The 24,007-nt window shown below is 38.6% G+C and overlaps 1 protein-coding gene and 1 pseudogene across 2 annotated transcripts in view; one reads left to right on the top strand and one right to left on the bottom strand.

Moving 5' to 3' along the window:
- The window catches only part of HMCN1 (hemicentin 1), a gene marked incomplete at its 3' end in the record, with an annotated part of 531,222 nt that overhangs the window by 6,783 nt on the left and 500,432 nt on the right, over positions 1-24,007 (top strand). The gene's annotated exons all lie outside the window — the stretch shown is intronic.
- LOC307048453 (cytochrome c oxidase subunit 5B, mitochondrial-like) lies at positions 1,104-1,479 on the bottom strand (annotated as a pseudogene). The gene has a single exon. The product of its transcript is annotated as a cytochrome c oxidase subunit 5B, mitochondrial-like (transcript).

The raw sequence follows: 24,007 nt of genomic DNA, 5'->3' as shown, positions 1-24,007 counted from the left end.
TCAACAAGAAACGATGGGAGTGAAAGCCTGTTTGGAGAGAATTTAAAAGAGAATGGGAGTAGAGGAATTGGAAATCTTTGGAATTATATTGCTGTTTCCAGCTACTGGAAAGATTGTTTTGTTCATGAAGCTAGTAGAACAAATATAAAATAGAACAAAATAGAAACTAGTTTTGATAAATGATTCAACCAGTATTTTACAAAATGCCCATGCGATGTAGTAGAAAGAACGTCCAATTTGGAACAAATTTGTGTTCTCTTCCTTATTCTTGCCATTTAAGCAAATCGTTTAACCTTGCCAGACTTCTGTTTCTTTATCTATAAAATCAGTGCATTGGTAGATTATTACTGAAGTCCATGGTTTTAATGATCATAATATAGTGAAAGATAAGGGACTGCAAAGAGACTCAAAGTGACAAGGACTTGATTCACTGGGAGAAATAGCAGCATTACATGCCTCTGTGCTTAAGAGTTTCATTGTAATAAGACTTCTGAGCCCTCAGTGACTTTGTATGTTTCTCCAGGACCTACACAGTGTTTAAAAAAACCTCTAGGACTTCTTTTATGAAAAGATTCTCTTAGAACATTTTTTTGAGCAATAGAATAGAAAGATTTTTACTAGGAAAGTATTGCACATTCAGACCTTGAAAACCTATACAAATTTACATGAACTAAACTTCAAGTTGAATGTTTTCAGTTTCAGTATATATAGAAAAAGGAGCCAAGAAGCTATTAGTCTCCCTTTGCCTCTGGCACATCCTACAGGAAAAGGGTTTTCATGAGGAAATGGACTGGTCTTTTAAGTCAAAGAGAAATCTAACTAAAGGAAATGAACTAAAATTTAAGAGTGAGAGATTTTGGTTAGACAATGATAATGATAACTTTGTTTCCTAGGATGATAGACTATTTTAACCTGAGAGTGTAGATCCCATGTCACTGGTGGTTTTCTGAGGATATGGAGACGTTTTGCTCTGCACAATGAAAACTTCAAAGTATAGGAATCAAGTTTTGTTTTTTTAATGGGAGGAGGAGCCAATGTAATGGCTAGTTTTTATGGGGAAGAAGAAACTTTACATCACATTTTGAGTGACTTAGTGCAGGGGCTCAGTGGGCCAACTGGTGGGGCACCAGCTTGTAATAGGTTCCACTGGGCCTCGCCTTTGTGCAGCCAGAACCAGATGACAGCGCTGTTGTCTTCTTCACAGATGCAGCCCACTGTCTGCTTATTGGTGATGGAGGGGACTAAATTAGGGTCTTCCTTTGTACCTGAGGCTGCCTTTGGGGCGAGCGTATTGTACGGGTCCAGTCCCTTGTGTGAAGGCAGCATGACCTCCCTCTCCAGCCCAGTTGCCTGCCCATCATCAGTAGGAACACCACCTCCAGATGCCATAGAGTGCACCATGGAGACTCCATTGGGACCGTGGGCCGTCAGGGCCCGCACGGCCAGCGCTTCAGCTCTGCGGAGTAAACTTGAAGCCATCACGCCAGCTATAAACACCAGCATTTGGAATCGAATTTTGATATATCAAATATGTTAAGTGTGTTAGGGATGCTTCTATTTTGAAAAATTGCCTATGACTCCCACAGGATGAAGGTTTTTTTTTTTTCCTTATTAAGTTGAGGACAGCCTTTTAATTGATTGATAGTAAATCAGAATTTGGTTTTGCTTATAGCTTGTCTCTTGTCAGGCAAGCAATAACCATTCTCAAGGATGTTTATGACTGCTTATCTCTATTTATAGGTAGTAAACTCACTGTTTGTCAAGGGCTGTGCTAGGTGCTTTTGATTCAAAGATAATGAGGTATAGCTTACAAGAAGTTAACAGTCTTTGGGGAGAAAGGCAAGAGAAATAACAGTATTATATGCTGTGAAACATTTTATAGTGGGGAAAAAAGCATGGGGAATTGTGTGAGCTGAGAGCATGTCCCTGATCCCGAATTCAAGAGGGTGATGGTCAGCAAAGATTTTCTGGAAGAAGTGTTACCTGGAGAAAGTGCATGAGTAAAAGCAGTTTAATCAAAAATATTAAGGAGTTTGGATTTCATCCTGAAAGCTTTTGGGAGGCTGAAAGGATTGTAAGTGAAAAGTGACATGATTGGGTTTTCATTTTAGATCTTTTTCTCTTGGATGGATTGGAGTAAGGCAGTCTTGAGAGCTGAGAGATGAAATCTGAGGCCATCATAGCAATTCAGGGAGGAAAATTCAGGGGACTTGGGCATAGGAAGAAGGGTATGGATTTCTGAGCTATTAATAAAGTCCAAAAGACTGGACTTGGCCCTTAGAACATGGAAAAAAGGGAAATGATTGCCTTCTGTAGATTAAAATATGAAATTGGCATACAATGAAAGAGAAAAGATATGTAAAGTTAGCTTTAAGATGCACTGTTACTCTCAGGGTGGTAGTCTTTGTTATAAGTTCCTTATGCATAAACTTGTCCAAAATAAAGTCTCAACCAAAAGTATGGGAGGTCAGCAATGAAAAAAGAGTCACAGAAACAGACTTAGACATTGTACAACCAAGTTCCTTTTAAAAAAAAATTGTGGCATAATTGACATATACCATTAGTTTCAGGTGTACAACATAATGATTTGATATTTGTGTTGTGATATGGTCACCATGGTAAGTCAAGATCTGTGATCATACATGTTACAAACTGTTTTTTTCTGTGATGAGAACTTTTAAGATTTACTCTCTTAGCCTCACTCAGATATACAATACAGTATTGACTGTAGTCACCATGCTCTACATTACAATCCCATGACTTACTTATTTTATAATTGGAAGTTTGTACCTTTTGACCCCCTTCTTTCATTTTGCCTGCCCCACCCCTTGCCCCAACAACCATCAGTCTGTTCTCTGTATCTATTAGTTTTTTTGTTTTTTTGTTTGTTTTAATTTATTTATTTTTGGCTGTGTTGGGGCTTCGTTGCTGCACGGGGGCTTTCTCTATTTGTGGTGAGCGAGGGCTGCTCTTCATTGCTGTGCATGGGCTTCTCATTGCAGTGGCTTCTCTTGTTGCGGAGCACATGCTCTAGGCAGGCGGGCTCAGTAGCTGTGGCATGCGGGCTCAATAGCATGGGCTCAGTAGTTGTGGCATGTGGGCTCAGTAGTTGTGGCTTGCGGGCTCTAGAGAGCAGGCTCAGTAATTGTGGCACGTGGGCTTAGTTGCTCTGTGGCATGTGGGATCTTCCTGGATCAGGGCTCAAGGCCATGTCCCCTGCATTGGCAGGCAGATTCTTAACCACTGTGCCACCAGGGAAGCCCTGTATCCATTAGTTTAAAAAAAATTTTTTTTAGGCTCCACGTATAAGTGAGAACATACGGTATTTGTCTTTCTCTATCTGATTTATTTCACTGAGCATAAAACCCTCAAGGTCCATCCATGTTGTCGCAAATGGACACTTAGGTTGCTTCCATATCTTGGCTGTTGTAAATAATGCTGCAGTGAACATGGGGGTTCATATATCTTTCTGTGTTGGTGTTTTTGTTTTCTTTTGATAAATACCCAGAAGTGGGATTGCTGGATCATATATATGGTAGCTCTAGTTTTAAGTTTTTGAGGAACCTCCATACTGTTTTCCATAGTGACTGCACCAATTTATATTCCCACCAACAGCACACAAAGGTTCCCTTTCTCCACATCCTCACCAACACTTCTTATTTCTTGTCTTTTTGATAGTAGACATTCTGACAGGTGTGAGGTGATATCTCATTGTGGGTTTGATTTGCATTTCCCTGGTGATTAGTGATGTTGAGTACTTTTCATTTACCTGTTGACCATATGCATGTCTTTGAAAAGATGTCTCTTCAGATCCTCTGCCCATTTTTAAATCAGATATATATATATTTGCCAAGTTCTATCTGCGGTTTGGAGTATTAGTTCATTCTACACTTAAATAACTAGTCCATCATGAGCAATGTTCCAACTGTGGTGATAGACTGTTTATCTTTATAAATATGTAATGATGTCATTACATATTTGGATCATACTATTAACTCTCCTTGTTTTGGTTCCATGCTCACCAAACAGCCTCCAAATAATTTAACCTCATGAACTTTACTTATGGTGAGAGAATGCTCTGGTCAGACTGGCATATACCTCAGATTCACAGACAGTTATATTCCTCGTTGGTAACTCATATTTTGGCACACCAATTTTAAACATCTGCCTCTATTGTTTAAAGTATTCTGACAGTGTCAAGTTAAAGTTTCTGAGTTTGCAAGTCTGAGAGCCAGATCTTGGTTGATGGTAAATTTATGAAAGTAAATGTCTCCCTGTGTGGATCTGTTTGAGTGGCCTGTCAATCTCCAGGTTCCACCCCTCAACATTTCCAACTGTCACTGTTAGTGTGAATAGTGCCAGGTAACTGTCCTCTCCACTTGAAACTTATATAGGTGATAGCTGAAGCCATCGGAATGAATGAGATCATCTAAAGAGAGTATGTAGGCTGAGAAAAGAAGGAAGACAGGCAAGAAATATGGTGAACACAAGCATTTAAAAGAAGGGACATTCATAAAAGATTCTGCAAAAGAGAGTCCAGGTAAATAGGAAGAGAAACAGGAAGGAGCAGGGTTTGGAAATCCAAAAAGTTGTTAGTTTAAAGCAGGAGAAGTTGTCAACTCTATCCATTTATAAAGTTACTGAAAATAAAGGCTTTTAACCAAAAGATTAAAATAAAATAGACAGTTTCATTGGAGTTGTGGAGTCAGGAGGCTGAAATGACAGGTAAGAAAATGGAGCTAATGAATGCAGTGTGTTTCTGTCATGAAACATAACATTGTGGTTTAAAGCATAGGCTCTGGAGTCTGATGCCTGGGTTGGAAGACTGGCTCCACCAATTACTTGTATGATTTTAACTTCTTTGTGCTTCACTTTCAGTAATTGGGGATAGTATTATCTACTCTATAAGGTTGATGTGAGGAGTGAAATACTAGATGTCCAAAACTTACCACAATCCCTTTCACACAGTAAATTCTCAATAATCATTAGTTATTAGGATTTAGAGTTGAGAAAGGACATTTTTTAAGGTGGGAGAGAGGAGAAATATTTAAATACTGCTAGAAAAGTCAGTAGAATAGAAGAGATAAAATATGCCAAAGGGAGAACAGATACTTTATAAAACCAGGACTTTGAGGAAGCAAGAGGAGATAGAATGCAAAGTAGAAAGATTGGCTGTTGGCAGGAGAAGACCTTTGGTTGAGTGTGATAGGAGAGAAGCAGACCATTGATAGGTATAGTCATGGACAAGGTGGTAGGTGAGGATGCAGGATGTTGAGTAACTTCCTGTCTGATGGACTCTTTTTTTCTCAAACAGAAAGGAGGGTCATTTGTTGAGAGAAGTGGCAGAATGGTAAGTAAGGAATTTCAGAAAAATGGTGGAGTTTTGGAGGTAGAAGGTACCTATGGACTCAGAGACAGTTTCCCAGGATGAGTTGTGGTTCAGAAGATGAATTTGTGATGCTTGAATACTGCCTACCTTTGTGATTTTCTCTAGTGGCTCTCAGCAGCTTGGGTATAATTGCTGAGTTTCATCACTTGTTTGACCTAGGACTGGGATTTCATTGAACAGGTGTGGCTAAAGAAATAAGCTATGGTTGACAAGAATATTGATAAGAGAGAGACTGAAGGGTCAGATCATAGAGTCAAATCTGTGGCTAAAGAAATAAGCTATGGTTGACAAGAATATTGATAAGAGAGAGACTGAAGGGTCAGATCATAGAGTCAAATCTGGGTGTACTGGACTGACAAGAGTTGAGATTTTGCATGTGAAGGACAATATAACAAGGAATTTGGGATTAATTGGTAAGAATGGCCAGAGTGATTGATCATAGAATTCAGCTTGAGTAGAAATGAAGATTGTGGGATTGAAATCAAGGAACTGGAGTCTGCAGCATTGAACATGTGTGTTAAAGTAACCTGGATAATAACAGCTTAAAATGCTGAGGAAGCCAGTGAGTCAGGCATCAAATTTTTATTTAATAAGGATTCATTGAGAAGTCTTCAGATGGGAGATGACAATGATGAAGCAGGTTAGAGGGTGTCATAGGTGGCACACACCTCAAAATGGAAGGTGTTTTCTCTGAAGGTAGAGAAATGGCAGACTGGACGTGGATAAAATGATGGTCCACCTCCTGACCCTCATGTAGCTGGCATGTTGAAGAATGAGCAGACTCCACTGGGGAGGGCTGTAGGAGAGGTGGTGCCATCTATGGAGAACCTTGTTTCAGCTAAAGTGGGAATTAGATGGGGAGTTCCTGTGAGAAGATAGTTTGGAAGGCCACAGGATTTTTGAGGAAATAAGATGTGAATGAATGGGTCAGGAGAGAGGAAACAGGATGAGAGGAAAAGGGAAGAGGAATGGTTTGCATTTACGGCAGTGACTGCAGATGATGGTGATGTAAAGAAGGGCAGGATATGCTGGTTGCAAAGTCTGAGACTTGGATATAAATTTAAGATACCAGTTCAGGCCCTGGGAGAGCTGGAGCCTGATGAAGTCATCTGTTGCAGACAGCATGGCTGGAAGGGACTCCTGACGGAACACTTCAGCTCACACATCTTAGTGACACAGGCTTAGTAGCATCATTTTTATTTCTAATAATAACAGCTACCATTTTATTTTTTTGAGTCATTACTATGGACCGACACAGAACTAGATACATTGCGTGACTCACAAAAAACCTAACTGGTCGATGTTAACATTATTTTATGTAGGAGGCAACTGAGGCCTATATGAACTCTCACATTATGTACAAAATTTCCTGAAAAAGAATAGCTTTCTACAGGTTATTTTTTGCCACCTTCTTCTGAGAAATGTGTGAAATTGAGAAGATGTGCCCAGGAAGGCATGGCAAAGGGAACACCGTGTTAGTTTGTGAGGGCTGCCATAACAGAGTCCCACAAACTGGGTAGCTTAAACAACAGAAATTTATTGTCTCACAGTTCTGGAGGCTAGAAAGCTGAAATCAAGAAGTTGGCAGGGTTGTTTCCTTCTGAGGGCTGTAGGGGAGAATCTGTTTCATGCTTCTCTCCTAGCTTCTGGTGCTTTGCTCATGATCATTGGTGTTCCTTGGCTTGTAGATGCACAGATCTCTGTCTTCATGTTCACAGGGTGGTCTCCCTGTGTGCTGTGTCAGTTTTCCCTTTTTGATAAGGACACCAGTCATATTGAATTATTGGCTCACCCAACTCCACTATGACCTCATCTTAACTAACTATATCTGAAACATCCTAATTTCTAAAAAAAAAAAAAAAAAAGTCACATTCCAGGGTGCTGGGATATAGGACTTTAATGTATGAATTTTAGGGAGGACACATTTCAACCCATATTAAGACCATCCAGTGATTAACACTGAAGAAAACAAAACTCTTTAACTCTTTTGCTAAAGACTCAGTTCATTCTATAAGTTTCCAATAAAAATGTTTGCATCAGGGAGTATCATGGACTCTCAGCTCTGAGCTCTTTTTGGATAGGAAGAGGGTTCCCAGTGGGAGTTACAGAGAGAGGTATTAATATATTTGGGATGCTATTTAAGTCCTTGAAATAATTTGAATTAAAAACATTGTGAATTTTACTCTTAAATCACTTAATACTTTAGAGCATTTACTCTTAAAACATTTAATAAAGCTGTATTTGATTTTTCTTTGGGAGATGTTGAGACATTTATTTTGAAATGGGGGAAATTATACAGAAGCTAGGAATTCTGGGAATTACGTGTGTGTTGCAAAATATTTTGGGTTTGTATACCTATGGGTTTCTTTTCTAGGAAACTTCAGACACACAAATTAGAGCAGTTTTTCCATTAGCACTAAATCTCTGAGAGGTTCCCTTTAAGCATTGTTTTATTCTTAGGTGGGAGGAATTCCTTGAAGTTCCCAGGCTGGAAGTCACTCTGTTTGCCATCGAAAATGCTTCGGGGCAACTCAGTAGCTGTTCTGGCCTAGATCAGACTGGGAGAGGCTGGTTAAATGAGACTGATGGTTGATGGGGAAGAGATAAATACATGAGATGAATATTTAATATTTCTCTTTCTTTTCTTTCTTTCTTTTTCTTTCTTTCTTTTTTTTTTTTTTTTTTTACCAAATAGAAGGTTCAGAAAATACATTATTTCATTAAGCAGTAGAGAACAAAATTCTAAAAAGATATTGTACTACTTGGAATATTAATTTCTTAGATTCAAAGTGAAACCTGTTTTGCTTTTTGTTTAGTTCATTATTTCCACTTCAGAGTCCTTTGATGGAGCACACAGAAAACCTCATTTCTATTGTTTCATATTCCCCAGAGGGTCTTCCCTGCTTTTCTTAGGTGAACTTGTTCACTAGCCCTTGGGTCAGGTGATCACACTTGTGCCTTGAAGTTTTCTTCTGAGCCACACCCTATGTTGGAGTGTCTCTCTGTGTGCCAGACATTTTCTCTTCTGTAATTAAAAGGTTTTTCAAAATTTCACCTCTTCCAAGGAATTTTTCTGGAGTATTGGAAAAGTGTCATTCAATATGCCACCTATCAATTGTACCTTATATGGACTTAATTTGTTCCTTTGATAACTTCACTCGTTTTTTTCCCCCTTCAACCTTATAACAGATATCAAGGTATTTTTTTACATTCTTTCTTAAATTATTTACACTCTGTAGTAGTTTTCTTCAGGAATTGTATATAAGTAGGTGTTGGTTCACAACCTCAGGAGTTCCCAGGAGAAATTTGAACCCCCTGGTATACACAGAGGGCAAGGAGAGACCAAAGAAAGAGGAAGACCACTCTAGATTCGTAAGTGGCAGTTTTAATAAGAAAAGGAACTTACATATGAGACTTGTCTTGGGTAGCTACAAGATGAGTTGATTTCTACATCCACCAACTGGAGTTTATGTGGAGGCCTTAACGGGGTTCAGTCATGTATACAGTACAGAATGATCTCAAAAACACATTAGTCTCTCAAGGCTTTGCCCCTGAAGTAGCTCCTAATGTGGGAACAGTGGTCTGAACAAACATACATTCTAAGGAGAGAAAAGGGGGTGAGGAGTCTCCAGCTCAAGGTCATGTCCTCTCAGTGACCTCCCCCAATAATAGGAAATCCTTTTGGTCTTTTTTCTTTTTTTTGAGAGTCTATTTATAGCACCTTAATTTTTGATTAGTAAGTAGGTAGAATTCTGTACCTAACTTAGCCCATTGAAGATATTTTATTGTTTTCTGACTTGTTGATGAGAAGTCTTCTTTCGGTTTGTCATTCCTTTTTAGGTAAGCTGTCTTTTCTTTCTGGTTATTTTAAGATTGATCTCTTTTGCCTTTCTGTTTCTGCAGTTCTTTATTGTCTAAGCTTGGATTTGATATTATTTTTCCTGCTTGGAACCTGGTTTGCCACCCCAACCTGAGGACTTTAGTTTGTATTCATTTCTGGACAGTTCTTATCTTTCAAATATTTCTCTCTTTATTCTGTAATATCTCTTTCAAAAAATCTTATTAAGTACATTTTGGATCTTCTCATTTGATTCTCCAAGCCTCTTTATCTTTCTTTCTTTCATAGTTTCCTTTTTTTTTCTCTCATTGCTACATTCTGGATGATTTTCTCAAATCTTTCGTAAGTTCTCTTCAACTTTTTCTAATCTACTCTTTTTTTTTTTTTTTTTTTTTTTTTTTTGCGGTACACAGGCCTCTCACTGTTGTGGCCTCTCCCGTTGCGGAGCACAGGCTCCGGATGCGCAGGCTCAGTGGCCCTGGCTCATGGGCCTAGCCGCTCCATGGCATGTGGGATCTTCCTGGACTGGGGCATAAACCCATGTCCCCTGCATTGGCAGGTGGACTCTCAACCACTGTGCCACCAGGGAAGCCCCTAATCTACTCTTTAAGTCATGCATTGAGTTTTCAATTTCAATAACCATACATATATATATATATTTTTATTTCCAGAAGTTTCATTTGGTTCTTTTTCAAATCTGCCTATTTTGTGTTGTATGCTCTTCAATATTACAGTCTCTTTAATATTGTTGTATTATTTCTACCTCTTAGAGTGGTGCAGATTCTTCCAACTGTTTGGTCTGCTGACTCTCCCTCATTGTGGTTTGTTTCCTTGTGTGGTTGCTGATTGTTGACTGTGAGTGCATCCTTAGCAGGGAGTCTAGTGTACTCTGGATTGTGTACTTACTAGTGTTTCTACAGAGAGGTTTTGCATTTGATTTTGTTGAGGTCGTAAAATTAGCTTGTGGGCAAATTTTCTTTGGCTTTGGGTTCCTGCACTATGCAGTTAGTACAATTCCTACTAACCCTTATATGTTTCTTGCTTAGAGTTTCAGTTTAGCCTCAGGAGATTTATTCCCCAATTATATACCTGAATAGATAGTAAACTTTCTTGCCAATTTTCTAGGCTAGTGTGAGGAATTTTTCCTGATCATTGTTTCACTGATAGGACTTGACTTTAAACAGGGTACTCTGAAAACTGTACTCAGTGGGCATAAAAATCATAGCAGCCAAGCCCTGTATCAGGATCTGACATCCTCTTTTGCTGACATGGTGACAACTGAAGTTTACTTCTGGTTTGAGTTCCTTTTTATTTTAGGTACTTGGGAGATTTCCCTTTATTTTTATTATTTGAGCTTGGCTTTTTATTAAAAAGGAAATTTTATGTTTTATCCAGCATTTCTGTTTTGTAGGGCAAGTGTCTTCCTTGTCAGCTCAGTCTGCCATGTTGCTGAAAGGTCACTTCTCATATTTCATACTTTTCCTTCTGTATTCTTTTCCTGTATCCAAATTTCTCCCATTAAAAAAGTTTTATTTATAGTAAAATATCTGCCTACGAGGAAAACTCTAGGCCCAGGTGATTGCTCAGGAGAGCTTTACCAGGTATTCAAGGAAAAATAATCACAGTTCTACAAAACCACTTCATGAAAAAAAAAAAATAAAAGGGAACACTTTCCTTGAGGCTAGCATAACCCTGGTACCAATATCTGATAAGGCTAATACAAGAAAGAAAAATTATAGGTCAACTTCCCTCGTAAATCTAGCTGCAAAAATGAATATTAAAAAATCCATTCAGCAATGTATAAAGAGGGACATATGTAATGACCAGGTTGTTTTAATCCTAAGGCTAAGAAGATTAGTTTAACACTAGAAAATAAATAGTAAAGGAGAAAAATAATATGATCATCTCAGTAGATGCATTCAATATAATTATATATCTATTCATCATCAAATAAGGAAACAAACAACTCTTAGAAAACTAGGAATACACAATAACTCCTTTAATCTAAAAGAAAAAAAACCTCTTCAGAAAACACTAAAGTTATCATCATGTTTGATGGTTAAACTAAAATTTTTCCCATTGAAATTGCAACCAAGATAAAGATGGCAATAAAGGAAGTTTAACTCTAGTGTATCCATACCAATGACTCAGTTTTTATTTCCAGTGTTATTTCTTTGTGCCCTCTCTTTCTTTATGATCGGTTTGTCTATTTCAAGGAAATGGCCTCTGGTTTTTTGATCATCTCTATTTTTTTGTTTTCTACATTATTAATTTGTGGCCCTATTTTTATTGTTTCTTAGCTTCCACTTTCCTTAGTTTTGTTGTTGTTCCTTTTTAACTTTGAAATTTATGTGTTTATTTTTACCTATCTTATTCATAATACAGACATTTAAGGCTTTTAACTTTAATTCATACTTTTTTTCTATTTAAAAAATTGTAAAGACTGCTTTTGTGAATGAGCCAGTTTGGTCAATTATTATTTTCTAAATATTTTGAGTGTGTTTGAAAAACAGTATTCTCTGCTTATTGGATATGTGATTCTTTATATATAATTTAGATAAGTTTGTTAATTGTATTGTTTAGAGAGGCAGTATAACATAGTGGTTAAGAACATAGGTTCTGGGGTAGACTGCCTGGGTTTCAAGCCTGGCTCTGCTACTTATTAGCTCTGTGAACTTGGGCATAACCTCTCTATGTTCAGTTTCTTCATCTGTAAAATATGCATAATAATAGTACCCTTTCTTAGAATTATTTTCAGGGTTAAATTAATTAATATGTAAAGTGTTTATAATAGTGCCTGGCACATATTAAGTGCTACAGAATATGTCTAAGATCCTGTTGTTCAAACCTATACTTCTAATTATTTTTATTGGCTTGCCCTATACATTTGTGATAGAGATATATGGAAATCACACACTATCATCTGTTTTTTTCTTGTACTTTGGCCAGTCTTTACTCTCTTTGTTGTAACGCTGTAATGTTGTGTGCATATAAAATTATTTACCTGGTGGATTTATCCATTTTGTTATTACATAGTAGTATCCTTCTTAATCCAGGACCTCTACCTGATCTAGTTGCCTCTGTGGAGATTAGAAAAAGCCACATCCTGTGGGTCAGGTAGCTTGGCGGAAGGCCAACTCAGCAGGTTGTTCAGAGTGGTTTGGAGATGTCTAGGCCAAACAGCATCAGGATTGGCCAAAACCTGGAAGGCTGTCTTTCACTGGTTTTCCAGTGGAGGTTACTGCTAAGCCTCAGGGTGCAGTGCTAGGGGAAGGCTCTAGAACTCATCCTTGGCCACTGTGAGACCATCATGTGCTGCTTGGACATTCCTGTATGAGGCTGGGAAACCTAGAGTGAAAAGTCTCAAGTGTCACCTTATCAGCTGGCTGAGGAGATCACAGCTGCTCTGTAAACCATGTCTGGGGTTCAGGAATGGGCTGAGGACTGGCAGGCCAGGGCAGCCATACCTGATGAGAATCACAGGAGACTGGGAACCCCATTATTCTCTCTGGGGCTGGTGAGGTTCCAGAGAGATGGGAATAGGAACAAAGGGGCTCCCCATGAGTGGAGCAGAGGAAAACCAAATTTCTTATCTCCTGTGCAGCACTCAGAAAACCTGGGCTCTTCTAGAAAATCACATCCATAGGATGGACAGAAAATGCTCACAAATGGAGTTTTGGCAGTGGAAGTCAGTAAGTGTGGATGGCTGGGGAGGTGGAGCTGGAGAGATGCTTTAAGCCGAGAGTTTTACAGGACAGCATGGTGAAATTCTGGGAGAAGAGAGAGTTGTTAAAGGCTGTAACCAGTTCAGTTTCTTACTATTGCCCTATGAACATTCTCCAGTCACACTGAGAAACACGGATGTTTCCTGTGCATACCTTTACTTACCTTGTGTCTTTACTGATGCCTTTTCACAGCCCCAGAGAGACACTAGGTCAAAAAAGGACACAGGTTTTGAGTCAGATGGACCTGGATTTGAAACTGTTCTCTCCTAGTCATGGGGCCTTGGACAATTTACCTAACATATTTCTCCCTTAATTTTATCTCAGAAAAAAAAGGGAGGGGTTATAATATCTACCTCTGCAATTGTTGTGGGCATTAAATGAAGTAATTGATATAAAGTGCCTAGACATAGCAGGTGACCAATAAACATGAATTCCTTTCCACTTTTCTATCTTTCTCTACCTTTTTCTTTACCAACATTCTAAATGGTCAAGTCAGTCAATTTTACACACACACACACACACACACACACACACTTATTCAACATGTTTTGCTCTAACTTCAAAATACAGCCTGGACCTGTCCATTTCTCTCCGTCGCCACTACTGTCAACTGTTACCAGCATCTCTCTTACCTTTGTAATAGCTTTCCACCTGGTCTCCGTGCTGTCAGTCTTGCCTCCATCCACACAAAAGCCATGGTAGTCTTTTTAACAATGGAAGTAAATCACATTTCAACAGCTTCCTACTGATTTTAAGTAAAATGTAAATTCCTTCTGGTAAATTCCTTCACCTAGGAAGCCCTATGTGATCTGCCACCCGAGTACCTCTCTGTGCACTCTTTTTCAATTTCTCTCTTACGAATGCTCTGTCATGCTCAGCCCATTCTCATTTCAAGGCCTTTACACTTCCTATTCTTTCTGCCAAGAATATTTTCTTTCCTTTTAAATAAATTTATTTATTTATTTTTGGCTGCGTTGGGTCTTCGTTGCTGCATGCGGGCTTTCTCTAGCTGTGGCGAGCGGGGGCTACTCTTTGTTGCACTGTGCATGCTTTTCATTTGCAGTGGCTTCTCGGTGCAGAGCACAGGCTCTAGGCGTGCGGGCTTCAGTAGTTGTGGCTCGTGGACTCTAGAGCGCAGGCTCAGTAGTTGTGGACACGGGCTTAGTTGCTCCGCGGCATGTGGGATCTTCCCGGACCAGGGCTTGAACCTGTGTACCCTGAATTGGCAGGTGGATTCTTAACCACTGCGCCACCAGGGAAGTCCCTGCCAAGAATATTTTTAATTCTCAGCTCAAATGCTAAAACTTCAGAGAGATTTTTATTGACTACATTACCCGAAGTTGCCTCCTCTAGCCTGAAATTGCTCTCCATCAGACTACCCTATTTCAATTTATTCAAAAACAATTGCCATTGTCTAAACTTATTTATATATGTATAAATCTGTATGCATATTTATTATTTTCTTCTTTGAAAGTTTGTTTCGTCTGTCTTGATCACGGATGTGTTTCTTGACTCCTTAAAATAGTATCAGGTGTATGGGAAAATGCCACAATATATTTGCTTAATGCATAAATGAATGAATTAATATCATTTCCTTCATGAAGCCTTTTCAGACTACTCCCACCAAAGGTAATTCTTTCTTCGTTTGAGTCTTTATTATATATCATTTGCATTTCTCACTATATTTATCACAAATCCTGTATTTTGGTTATTTGTGGATGTTATCCTGTATCCTCTGCTAGACCATAGAGTGCTGGAGGGTAGAACTGGAGGGCAAGCATTCATAAATATTGGTTGAATTGATGAATCAATTACAAACAATAAAATCATCCTTATTTAAAATACTGATAGAAGAGGCAGTCCTGAAAATGGCTATAGGCTGTCTCACTACCACTTCTCAATATTCTTTGACAACTGTGGCATTTGGACTGTAACTAGGCTTGTTGGAAGATATATAGTTCACCCTTGAATAACTGTGGGGGTTAATCCACTTATAATTTACAGTTAGCCCTGGCCTTCATTATCTGCAGTTCCTCTTCATCCCAGGATTCAGCCAACCATGGGCAGTGTAGTACTGTAGTATTTACTATTGAAAAATATCAGCGGATAAGTGGACTTGCACAGTTCAAACCAGCATTGTTCAAGGGTCAACTATATACATTGTCTAGGAATGCTCTACACATGCCTCTGCCTTTTCTCAGCCCTATTAGGTTGGTACAATTCATTCATTCTTTATTCACTGATACACAGCATTTCAAGCAAACCACCAGTTTGTGGCTTTATTTCCTGTTATTATTTTAATTTTATAGCTGTTCTGCTTTTGAAGCCAGTGGGTTATGGTTTCCATACTTGACGACATGATTTAAAAAACTTTTCCATTGTCTTCCTCCTCCTCCTCCTTTTTCTTTTTCTCCTCCTCTTCCTGTTACTTCCCCCTGACTTATTCTTTTTCCCTCCTGCCTTCATCATCTTACTCCTTCTCCTTTTTTAAAAATTAATTTTTTTTTTTTTTTTTGCGGTACGCGGGCCTCTCACTGTTGTGGCCTCTCCCGTTGCGGAGCACGGGCTCCGGACACGCAGGCTCAGCGGCCATGGCTCACGGGCCCAGCCACTCCGCAGCATGTGGGATCTTCCCGGACCGGGGCACGAACCCGTGTCCTCTGCATTGGCAGGCGGACTCTCAACCACTGCGCCACCAGGGAAGCCCTAAAAATTAATTTTTGACTCAACAGTTACAGAACCAACATTTGTTAGGCATTTTCATATGTTATTTCTGTCATTGTGTAAGTGAAGATCAGAGAGGTTAAAGAGCTTGTTTAAGACGTCCTCAAGTAGTGGGGGAGGGATTCAAATCCAGGTATTTCTACTTCCAAAATTAGGACTGTAGACTAACCCAAAAGTGTTCCTTGAAAGTGTATTAATAGGCAAAACAGAACAGAAACATTTGTGCAGGCCATGGTTGGAGGTTTAAGAGTGCAAATTACATCTATTCCTGACAGGCTACAGCTCTATTGGAAGAAAAATGCATACATTTAAACATAGCTTGACCGGAGCCTGTTTTTTGTACTGTCTATGATTATAAACACTTGAGAGTGTTGTCCTTTCCCCTTATTTCCTTCTTGCCATATGAACACATTTTCACTGTTTTAACGTAGCAGAAATGTGAGTGTGCTGTACAGATGAGGAGAATTGTGGAGGGAGCAGGTCTATGGCTGTTGAACTTTGATCCCCTCTCTGCCTTTCCTGGGATGTTCCTTGAGTATTAAGACCAGAGCGTTATAATGCATTTGTTATTCTATTAGACTCTATACTGACTGAAAAATGAAGGGTCATAAGGAGAGAAAGTCCTTTTGGATCTGTTCTACATATATTTAGAAAGATTTAATAGAAATAATACACTTCAAAAGAGATGATTTTAGCAGCTATCCTTCAAGATCATGATGGCACCATTTTTTTTGGTGAAGAGCAAAACTGGAAACTGCTTTAATTTCAAATGCTTCAGTATTATTTTAATCTAAATTTAAATCGACTAATTTATGAACTTTTAAAGGCATAGAATATGATTTATTCATCTTTACATCTCTATCCTTTATTTTAATACATAACAGTATAGTAGGAATTCAATACATGTTTTTGAATGAACAGATGAAATACCATTGTTTTAGTGCCCTTGATATGGATATATAACCTTGTAGTATTGTCCCATGATTTTGTTAGCATGAAACATTTTCTGTTACATGTCATGGACAATAGGATGGTGTTATGAATTTGGAAGATCTTAAACATTACAACTAATAAAACACAGAAGAGTAAACTGATACTGAATGTATTGAGTCAAGTCATTATTAACACCTATTGTCATTGTACCATAATAATGAGAAAGTAACAAATAATAGAATTCCAACTGATATTCAGAACAGATAATTTTTCTTTAAAGCCACCTAGTTAGTGAACAAAGTTACAGTTGGGGGTGTTATATTGTCTGTTTCCTCAGTTCCTGGTGGGGATAGGATATAGACTAAATGTGAGGAAATGCTCGTTCAGATGGTGACCCAGAGCAGGGTATTTCTTATGCACAGCTAGGATACCAAGTCCTGTAAATAGTCCAGGAAACAAACCAAGTCCAAACACTCAGCAAGTCTAAGGATCAACTAGTTTAGTCCAGATTCCAAAACATCAAGTTGGAGTATTCCAACGGCTGACTCAAGTCCAAAAGCCTCAAAGGTAATGCACAGTGGAACTTGGTGTGAGAGAAGTTGAGAAGTCATTCTAGAGCAGTTGAACCCCTCTAGTTTGTTAGTGGGGGACATGGGCTTGTAGGGATACAGTGACAGTTCCCTAAATGGAAGACTGGACTCATGACTTGGAGGTAGAGTCACTGTCTGACAATAATACACTTATTCGTTGAATCATTAAATGTTTTTGAGTGCCTATTCTGTGCCTTATACAATACTTAGTGCTTAGAATGCAATAAATGAGTCAGACAAGATCCTTTCTCTTACAGAGCTTATAATGTTTGGAAGATCATGCTATAAGAATAAGAATTATAATAATATATAATAACATTATATTATAATAATATATTATAATTATATTACAATATATTATTATATAATATACAATTACAATATAATATATTGTAATTATATTATTTTATTATAATATAATTACATTATAACATCGTATAATAGGATGTGGGAAATCCAGATTTTGTGGCAGTAATACTCATGGCTAATGCTTACTGAATAGTTACTGTGCATCCGGTACTGTTCTTAGTGCTTTACATGCGTTAACAGATTTAATCCTCACAAAATAACGATATTATTTATATTTCGTGTATGAGGAAACAGAGGCCCAGAGAGGTGATGTCTTCCTGCCCTGGGCCTCATAACTAGTAAATGGTAGATCTGAGATTTGAAATCCACGATTCATCTCCAGGATCCAAGCTCCTAGTCCATATACTCTCCTACCTCCCCATGGCCTATTAATTTTTCCAGTCTTCAGTGGAAGGTGGTGGGACTGGGACAAGGAACCAGGAGACGTTCCCCCAATCTGGGGCATTGTAGTTAGACTTGGCTGAAGGGATGGAGATATAGCTGGGGAGAAGGGCTGATGGCACAGGGCAGAGGGGAAGCATGTTCAAGACTCAAAGGCGAAAAGGAGATGGTGAAATTGGAGAGCAGTCAGTCAGTCAATGTGAGTGGTAGAGCTGTTTTTGTTGGCTGATGTGTGAGCTTCCACATGAAGTTAGTAGGTTCATGGGGAGAGACTTTTGACTGTAGACACATAAAAACTAAAGAAGAACATGACCAGCAGAGTAAGATGGTCAAGTGAAGTCTTAGGAGAGAGATACTTGACTATTAATAAGATCATAAGTCTTACATAATTAATCTTAAAAATGCTAAATTTAAGTTTTAGCGTGAGAGAAAAAATAGTGATAAATATGAAGGCATGTCTTAAAACAATATCCACCTTTACAATTGACTGTGTACAAAGGATAATTTCCTGGCCTGGTACCCTATTTAAATAGGCTCATAATAGGTGTTTCAGTTTTACCAGTTTTAGGGGACCAGAAGAACTTCCATGTAGAATACTCTGTGTGATTTGTACTCTAGGAAAAAAAGAGGGGAAGAGTATTTTAGAACAATAATTTCCTATTTCTAGGGGAAGACTTAACACTCTACCCTGCATTTCAATTCTGTTTGGAAAGGAATAACTGACATTATTATTTTTTTGAAGGGGGTTTCCATGAGCAGTTTTATATGTCTCTGCACTTTAAAACAAATTATTGGGTTTTTTTTTATAATGAAGTTCTAGTTTCACCAGGAAAGATTTGCAGATGTTATGTAGGACTTTATTTACAGATGGCTGAGCACACATGGCATTTTTGAGCACACATCTTCTGGGTACTTGTAACTTGTGTTAAGGTGCTCATATTTAGCTTGGACACTGTGGTTATTAAAGCAAAGTGAATGAAGTTTGTGCTTGTTTTTTTTAGGTTAATCCTGAAACTTTAGTTCCCATAGTCATGGTTCCTAGTAAATAAGAAAACTGGGGAAACTAGAAGTTGTATCAGTCTGTCATTCACTAATCAGAGGAGAAGCAAATTTTACCCCTCCTAGTGATGAAGTCAGGCAGAGAGACTAACAGGACAGGACAGATGGATTTCAGCAGAATTGACCGTAGCATAAGATAGGTAATTAAATGAATTCATTTTGACACTAGTTCTGATAATAAAAGTGTCAACAATAACTTAAAGGAAAAACACCCCAAGAACCTGAATTGAAAACTTTTAGTGTAGAAGAGATTTGATGTTGGTTAAGACCACAAGATCCCAGTTGTTTTAATACTAGGGATGTTTATGCAAAACTTTTTAAGACTTTTACAGTGGTTTTTGTTTTTCCACCTGTTATTGTCCACCTCTTTCTTGTCTTCCTCAAATGATGGAAGTTTCTTCTTTGGTTAACTTATTTATCCCTTTATTTATGCTTAAAGCTGTTATAGCCCAAAGGTTAAGGAACAGGGCTAGGGGCATGAGAAGAACAGAGGAGATCTGTCCTCTGGGGAGGTTATCTAGAAAAGGGTAGCATTGAGACTGGAAGTACCTAGGCCCCCAAACCCAGGGACACTGGTAAATTGATCATGCCTGGAGCGATTCCATTTTCTGCAACAAAATGTGAGGGAGAGCTGATACCAGACGTGGTATCAGAAACCTGAGAACTAGTACCGGGACAGCTAGAAACAGGCCGACAACCACAGAGATGAACTTAGGCCTGAGGGAAAATTCCAAGGGTGAAGTGTGAAGTCAAGAGTTGGCTGGAATTACAGAGACACAAAAAGGCACATTCCCAAAATGAGGATTTAGCTGCTGAAAGGATCCATTTGAGGGAGAACAATCTAGCTGAAAGTAGAGACACAAAAAAGATTTTGTATAAAATGATATCCTTTACTGTTGCTCTCTCCTCCCCTGGCTGAAATTTGGCTCTTTATATTAATTAACTTTTGGAACAAGCTAGTGGTTGCTCTTCAAGGAACTTTATAGTATCTCTTCCTAAATGCTCAATAAAAATAAAGAGCAACATCACATTTTAATGCAGGCTCTGTCTTCTATTATATATTGTAGAAGAAAAGGAAAGGAACTTACATTTCATAAAAATAAATACTCTGCCAAGTGCTCACATGCATTGTCTCATTGAACTCTCACAATTTTGGCTTGATGTAGGTTCTTTGTGTACACATTTTACAGATGAGAAGGGTAAGGCTATGAGAGATTACTTAATTCACCTGGTCACCTGTTCTCTCTGTTGGACAATTAGTCATGCTCTAAGTTTTATGTGCTGTAATGTTTGTAACATTTTTTATTTTATAATTCAAAGTTCAAATGATATGACAGTCTCACACAATTGAGGAATACCTGAACAAAAATGTTTATGCAAGTCGTTTATTCAGGTCAGGAAGAGAAAATGTATTCTAGGACCCAGGAGCTGGATGCTAACCCTGTGATGGGGTCCATGAGAAAAGGTCCAGCCAGTTTCCTAAATGGAAAACAAATGTATATCATTAAGAATGGCTCACAACTCTTAACTTCTTGAAACAGCTGGTGGAATCCCATAAAATGAATTCAAGAAAGATAAGTATAGGGCTTCCCTGGTGGCGCAGTGGTTGAGAGTCTGCCTGACGATGCAGGGGACACGGGTTCATGCCCCGGTCCGGGAAGATCCCACATGCCGCGGAGCGGCTGGGCCCGTGAGCCATGGCCGCTGAGCCTGCGTGTCCGGAGCCTGTGCTCCGCAACGGGAGAGGCCACAACAGTGAGAGGCCTGCATACTGCAAAAAAAAAAAAAAAAAGAAAGATAAGTATATACGAACATATATACTGTATGTATAATGTGTTAGTGGGCATTTTGAGATGAGAAACCTACATTTTCTACTTTGCATGGTGAAGTGGAGAATGAGGGAGAATAAAAGTGTACATGTAATGTTTCAACATTACAAATAGGTTCAGTGAAGATTTTAATAATAAACTCATAGATGATGGATCCACAACCAGTATTTCTGTAAGAAGTTAGGGCTGTTATGGTTAATATTTCAAGATGGTGTTTTTAAAGGAACTCCCACAGTTTGTATAGAATTATTATCTGGTGCCATTTCTAGAAAGAGTTGGAATGTTGTTTTCATCCTTATTAATGTTTGCTGTGCTCGTATTTCAAGATGGTGTTTTTAAAGGAACTGTCACAGTTTGTATAGAATTATTATCTGATGCCATTTCTAGAAAGAGTTGCAATGTTGTTTTCATCCTTATTAATGTTTGCTGTGCTCTTCATGTTTGTCTTACGGATTTTCTTTTGAATATCACTCTCTCAGGCTGTCTTCAAAAATTATCCCTTTTATCATATTTCCTGACTGATGGATCTAATAGTAATATCAAAGCAGATAGTGTAAATATACACTTAGTAGAACTTCACCCCTGTGATGGGATCAGTTTTTTCCTGTTCCCATTCATGAAGGTCCTGCTATACTTATTGCTGACAGCCTCCAATGTTCTTAACATGTGTGAAGCACATGACATGAGAGCTCAGATATATCTGAATAGGGTCTGTATAAAAAGAGAAATTATTGGATATAAGGGAATTTAATCACAGTATTTAGTTTTAATGAGAACAAATTGAGCAACAACATTAAATGTTTTTAAGCCTACAGTGGTATTTAGACTTGTCAATCATGGTGTGTGCTTCATTTCCAGGCCTTTCTTAGTGCATCTTCCCCATTCATAGTCACTGCTTGAAGATAGCCCTCTGCAGCCTCATTTTATTCCACTCACCCTCTCATCTTGCTGCACCACAGCTGGTTGGACCAGGGAGGGTGACCTGGTCCAGCGGCAGCAAGTTCATGGATTGTGGTGTGGCATGGCGGCAAATGATAATGTGACTAGTCAGATTCTCTCTTGGGAATTTAAACTGGGAAAAATGGACAGAATTAAGTATGTAATTAAGAAGTATAATTAAGAACTAAGTATACAGTAGTCATTAATAAACTCAAAAGATAGAGAAGTCATAAAGTAGACAGTCCTGATGGGGGATAGTGACTACTAGTCTGTGAGTGTCATGTAAACTGAAGTTGCAAGGAAACTGTGCTAGAATATTTTTAAAGACATATGCGGGAGGGAGGGAGTCAGGGAGCAAAAGCAACTTCACAAAAGAAAATAAGATTGGACATAGGTAAAAAAGAGAATAAATACTGAAACATGATGTAATTAAAATAGGTGAGTGTTAATGATATTAGTAATAGCTGATATTACCAAGTGCTTGCTAAATACTGGCACTATTCTAAGCATTTTACATCTTTTGTTTCATTTAATCTTCTCAACAAACACTTTGAGGTAAGTACTACCAGTTTCCTTATTACAGATGAGGAATCTTAGTCACCGAGACAGGAAACAAGCATGGAGAAGGTGAGAAAATATGTCTAAATTCACAGGTGTAGCAGAGGGGCAACTAGGATTGGGATCTAAGCAGTGAAACTCCAGAGCTTTCCTGCAGTAGGGTGGTGAAAGGGTGGTCTCTGGACCAGCAACATCAGCATCACCTGGGGATTCAGTAGAAATGCAAATTCTCGGGCCCTACTTCAGAAACCCTGCAGGTGGGACACAGCGATCTGTGTTCTTAACAGCCCTCCAGGCAATTCTGAGTCTTTCTAAAGTTTGAGAACCTCTGAGGCAGAGTGAAGGCTCACAGTCTCCTACTGTTTTCAGTTCTTCCCATCTCGGCACATCGTAAAAAACTCCTTCTCTTTCTGTGGTTTGGATTGTTCAGTTACTCCTGGGGTCCTATGCACCGGTATCCTTATATAAGATATCTATATCTATATATCTATATATCCTGTTATATAAGATAGCTTGAGCTATTTTGTTACTTGTAATTAGAAGATATAATTAAACACTTCAGACACGTAGAATATGGTTGCTTTAATGGGGCTTATTAAATCTAGGGAGGGTTCTATTTCTGGAAGCATAGTGGGCTAGGATACTCAGACCAATGCTCCCACTGAAAACAGCTAAAAAACCTGGGATGAACACATATATAATTTAAAAAGCATCAGAAAGCTAAAAAATAGGAAGGAATTACCTGGCTAAAATCTTAGAGGAAAATGAGAACCCAGAAAGGTAAATGGAACACTGAAGCCACTTCTGCTTGAGGACATGGGCAGGGATTATTCTAGGTTGCAAAACCTGGTCACTTTGAGCCCAGCGCCCACCTGTGGTAGGGAGTCTAAGGGGAAACCTCTCTGCAGAGAGAGGCTGAGATCCCAAGGCTAACCCCTCAGGATAAGGGTGAGCCAGAGGTCAAGATTCCCTGCCCTCCCACCTTTAGTGCTGAGTAGAAGATGGCACAAAAATCAAACCAAAATGAAATAAATCATTGAGAAGTTACAGCCAAACCCTTATGCTCTCAAGGTTGTACTGCTTAAATACACCTCACCTAGGAATTTTCAAGAATGCTAGGTGTGGATTTGGTTTAAGGTGGTCCTGAACTGGTTGTGCCCTGTGTGTACCTAGTAGAAGCAAATGAAGCTCCTAGGCTCCCAGGAATTCCCAGAAATATTGGGTTGGCCAAAAAGTTCATTTGTTTTTTTTTCTGTAAGATGTTGTGGAAAACCCGAACGAACTTTTGGCCAACCCGATAGTTCCATGAGTGAAATGGGAAAATCACAGTAAAATTTAATCAAGCACTCATGGAAGCCAAGCACCAAGGATAAGAACAAGCAGGAACAACCAGCTGCCAAAACAGACACACAAGAATGTAAGGTTTTCGAATTGTCAGAGTATAAGACACAGTCCTATCTTTAAAGCAGTAAGATGAACTTGAAAATATTTTAAGGAAATAGGAAACTGCAATCCTAGCAGATTTGAGGGGAAAAAATAGAATTTAGAGAAAAGAAAAGAATGGTAAAAAGAAAATTAAACCAAGGGACTGATAACAAAGGATTAAACTACACTATTTTATACTCTGAATAACCTTCTATATTTTTGATAAGAGTAGATTTTGTGAGATCTTA

This window comes from Hyperoodon ampullatus (assembly GCF_949752795.1).
Source record: "Hyperoodon ampullatus genome assembly, chromosome: 2".
NCBI lineage: Eukaryota > Metazoa > Chordata > Mammalia > Artiodactyla > Ziphiidae > Hyperoodon > Hyperoodon ampullatus.
Note: the sequence above shows the minus strand (reverse complement) of the source record. Positions and strands in the feature narration are given on the sequence as shown.